Source organism: Alexandromys fortis, unplaced genomic scaffold (genome assembly GCF_014885135.2).
Source record: "Alexandromys fortis isolate MF-2015 unplaced genomic scaffold, M_Fortis_MF-2015_v1.1 scaffold_242, whole genome shotgun sequence".
NCBI classification, from domain to species: domain Eukaryota; kingdom Metazoa; phylum Chordata; class Mammalia; order Rodentia; family Cricetidae; genus Alexandromys; species Alexandromys fortis.
The window spans coordinates 1,123,934-1,128,784 of record NW_026068123.1 but is presented as its reverse complement, the minus strand read 5'-3'; positions in this window follow the sequence as shown (position 1 = coordinate 1,128,784).

Sequence of the window (4,851 nt, the reverse complement as noted above, 5' to 3'; positions counted from 1 at the left end):
CCAGCAACCATATGGTGGCTCCAAACCATCTGTAATGAGATCTGGCGCCCTCCTCTGGTGTGTGGGTATACATGGAGGCAGAAAGTTGTATAAATAAATAAATAAATCTTTAAAAAAAAAAAAGAAAGAAAGAAATCCAATGCTGAGCATTGGTGGTGCTCTTGGAAGGCAGAGGCAGGCAGGTCCCTGAGTTCTGAGGCCAGTCTGGTCTACCCAGTGAGTTCCAGGACAGCCAGGGATACACAGAGAATGCTGTCTTGAAAAACAAACAAGAAAAGAACCCAAAAGGTACCCTAAAAAGGTGAAAAAGGACATGCCTAAAGGCCCCAAAGTTATAGAATGGACACTCCCAGTGGCCAGGAGTGGACTTCCTGTAAGGGTTACAACCCTGAAGGAAAAGGTATCCCGACAGTTGGGAGCCAAGGGCGACCACAGTGTCACCCTTGCACACAAACCTCACACACTCAGGAGAGTGGCTGCCTCTGTTTGGGGAAGAAGCAGCAAGGCTTATATAGGGTTTCTTGGGGCAGAGAGTTCGAGGGTGGAGATTTCCAGGGTGGGAATTGGTAGGATTTCAAGTCATGCACTTGGGACAAGGCCGGAGACTGGTGGAATTTCGAGCTCAGGGGTTAGTGAATTTTGGTAGGTTTTCAAATCTGGAAGTGCGTTCAGACCATTTACCCTACACTTTTTCCCTGGGAGTTGTTGGTGGGAAAGCCCCTGAGGTTCCACAAGCCGAAGTCTTTGCCCCTGCTGTCGGTTGTGTGCCAGGACTAAGCATGACACCCTGTTGCTGGAGACACCGCAGTTGGTGCTCCGACTGTAGGCCATGGAGAAACTAACCTGGGACCGGACTGCAAGCTCCCATCTGCTGCCTGCTCACACAGTGCCAGAAGGGGCCACATGCGGGCTGCTGGTGGTGTACTGTCCTCAACATTCCTGAGTGACTGTGGACCCTGTGTGCTGAAATACTGACGCGCGAGGCAGGATGGGCCTGATTGTGCAGTAGTTGCTCAGTCAATATGGGCAAGAACAATAGCCATTCAACTGGACTTAAGGCCAGCTCCACAAGAGAGTACAAGTACGTCTGGTACTGTAAACCAGACACCTGTGGCTGGGGAGGTGACTTGTATGGTTCTTCTAGACGGGTACGATGTGCCCGTCAGACCTTCTAAACGTGTGGTGGCACCATAGATCACTGTTGTCACCCTCCACTCATGACTGTGAAGCTCCTGAGAACAAGTGACTTCCTGTGGCGTTGTGGCCTGTTTCTTAGCCACAGTCACCCCCACCGAGGCTCAGAGGTCTTTGCGGAAGAGGGGCAGACAGAATGGAAGAGCAAGAGGTCAGGTCGTGTTACAGTTTTCTCAGAGATTGAAACATCCCATCCTGCTGCTAGTTAAAAAGGAAGGTAAACAACCCAAACCAGCCTCCTTAAACTGACCAGATTCACTAGGCCCCTCCTTGCTAGAGGAAGCAGAGCCATGCAGCAAAGATGTCTCTGACCAAATGGCTTCTGCTTCCAGAAGTAGCAACACAAGCCAAGCTGCCTGGAAGAGGTTTAGAGGAAGGAAGTAGGGAGGGAGGGAGGGAGGGAGGGAGGGAGGGAGGAAGGAAGGAAGGAAGGAAGGAAGGAAGGAAGGAAGGAAGGAAGGAAGGAAGGACAGACAACGGACCTGAGTTCCATCCCCAGCACCACATAAAGGCCCAGCATGGATGAGTCTGCCTGTAATCTTAGTCCTGGGGAGACAAAAACTGAAGAATCCTGGATTTCATTGACCAGGCAAGCCTACCCAAACATTGAGTTCCAAGTTCAGTGAGAAATTTCATCTCAAAAAATAAAGGGAAGGGGCTGAAGAGATGTCTCTGTGGTTAAGGGCACTTACTGCTCTTCCAGAGGACCCTGGTTGATAACTCCATTTCAGGTGATCCACTACGCGCCTGACCTGTGCAGGCTTCTGTGTGCACAAACACGTACACATGAAAATAGCGGATGTCTGGAGTGGTGGCGCACACACACCTTTGATTCCAGCACTTGGGAAGCAGAATCATGATCTCAGAGTTGGAGGCCATCCTGGTCTATAAAGTGAGCTTCCAGAAAGCTAGTGCTTTGTAGAGAGACCCCGCCTCAAAAAGCCTCAAATACAAACAAAACAACAAGGAGACAAAACCAGGGAGGAACAGGAAGACGGATGATAAGAGCAAGTGAGACAGACAGTTAAGTCTGCCCACGTCTGGCCTCTAGGAAGATGGTGGCTTGCCATGCGTACCCAAGGCTTTTGTCACTTGCATCCCATGTAGTCTCTCTCTTGGGCTAGACCCACAGTGACTGTAGCTTTTCTGTGCTCTTGGCATCATCCAATGCCCTGGGTGGCTCTGCTGCCGCCTTGGCTTCCCTCCCCCTGCTTCACACGGCCCTCCCCTCTCAGAGACTCCTCAAATGCAATCTTCCCTCTCTTGGTCACACCAATCCCCAGACTTTCCTTTTAGTCTCTGTGATGCTATAGTCCTTGCTGTGTGCATGCTGTCCAAGCCAGCATGCTGTGGACCATGCCAAACACTGGCACTGGCTTGAACAGAACCTTCATCCCTTGGACCATGGCTACATCAGCCTCTAAGTGTAGCTCAATATTCCTCTGGTGATGCTTGAATGCAGGGCATCCAAAGCACTGGTCTCAAAGCAAAGCATTTCAACTGAATTAGAATTGTTTTTTTTTTTTCAAGACCTTATTTTCACTTGTATGTATATATCTATGCAAATACACGGCAAAGCATGTGGGTATGTCTTAGGGTTAATACTGCTATAACGAAGCATAGCAAAACATGACCAGAACAAGTTGGGAAGGAAAGGGTTTATTTGGCTTACATTCCCACATGGTAGTCCATCATTGAAGGAGGTCAGGACAGGAGCTCAGACAGGGCTGGAACCTGGAGTCAGGAGCTGATATCAGCAGAGGCCAGGAGGGGTGCTTTCTCAGCCTGCTTTCTTTCTCTCGTTTTGTTTTGATTCATTTTTTAAAATATTTATTATGCATGCAATATTCTGTATATGTGTGTATGTCTGCAGACCAGAAGAGGGCACCAGACTCATTACAGATGGTGTGAACCATCATGTGGTTGCCGGGAATTGAACTCAGGACCTTTGGAAGAGCAGGCAATGCTCTTAACCACTGAGCCATCTCTCCAGGCCCTTGTTGTTTTGTTTTTGAGACAGTTTCTTGTTTTTGTTTTTTTTTTCTGTATTGCCCTGGAACTTGCTGTGAAGACCAGGCTGGCCTAAATCTCAGAGATCTGCCTGCCTCTTGTTTCCTAAATACTGTGATTAAAGGTGTATCCCACCACTGCCTGGTGATGGGATGGCACCACCCTCAAAGGGCTGGGTCCTACCCAATCACTGATTAAGAAAATTTATTACAGTTGGCTCTTATAGAGGCATTTTCTCAATTGAGGCTCCCCCTTTTCAGATGACTCCAGCTGTGTCAAGTTGACATAAGACTAGCCAGTAAGTGTAGAGGTCAGGAGCGGGTATAAGATTTCCCTGGAACTGGAGTTACAGGCAGTTGTGAGTCACTTGAACACCGCAGCAAATGCTCTTTAACTGCTGAGCTGTCTTTCTGGCCCCAAAGTTTAAAAGCAATTTTTATTACACGCGTGTATGAGCACACCTGCGCCACATATACATGTGGAGTAAGCGTATCCCTGGAGGTGGGTTTGAGGTTTCAGATGGTTAAGCCAGGTCCAGTGTCTCTTCTGTTGCCTGCTGATACAGATAAAGAACTCTAGACTCCTCATCCAATATCATGTCTGCCTATATGCTTCCATGCTTTCTGCCATGACAATAAAGGAGTAGATCCTTGAGCGTAAGCCAGTCCTGATTAAAAGTTTACCTTATAGAGCTTCTGTGGCCATGGTGCCTCTCACAGCAGTAAAATCCTGAGGCAGAAGTTGGTACCAGGAGTGGGGTGTTCCCATGATAGGCTGGGTTGGTACCAGGAGTGGGGTGTTCCCGTGATAGCTGGGTTGGTACCAAGTGTGGGCTGGGGCATGATTTTGTTTGGGGGAATGTGAGACACTTTAGGACTCTGGACTAGAAAAGCGATTGGACATTTTAAGCATGGCTTAATGAACATCCTAGTAGGAACACAGAAGACAGTGGTTCTGAGGATACTTTGAACTGTAGGGGTCGAGTTCAAGAGGTTTCAGAGGAGAAGAATATTTGTATGTGGTCTAGAGATAGCTCTTGTGTTATTTTGGTTAAGAGTGGTTGTTTTTTTTTTCCCATGATATTTATTGAGCTCTACTTGTTTCTCTGCTCCCCTCCCTGCCTCTCCCCTCCGCCCTTTAGTCCTCCCCCAAGGTCCCCATGCTCCCAATTTACTCAGGAGATCTTGTCTTTTTATACTTCCTATGTAGATTAGATCTATGTAAGTCTCTCTTGTCCACATTGTTGTCTAAGTTCTCTGGGATTGTGGTTTGTAGGCTGGTTTTCTTTGCTTTATGTTTAAAAACACCTATGAGTAAGTATATGTGATAATTGTCTTTCTGTGTCTGGGTTACCTCACTCAAAATAATGTTTCTAGCTCTATCCATTTTCCTGCAAAATTCAAGCTGTCGTTATTTTTTTCTGCTGTGTAGTACTCCATTGTGTAAATTACCACTTTTTTTTTAAATCTATTCTTTGATCGAGGGGCATTTAGGTTGTTTCCAGGTTCTGGCTATGACAAACAGTGCTGCTATGAACATAGTTGAGCACATGTCCTTGTGGCACGATTGAGCATCCTTTGGATATATACCCAAAAGTGGTATTCCTGGGTCTTGAGGAAGGTTGTTTCCTAATTTTCTGAGAAATCA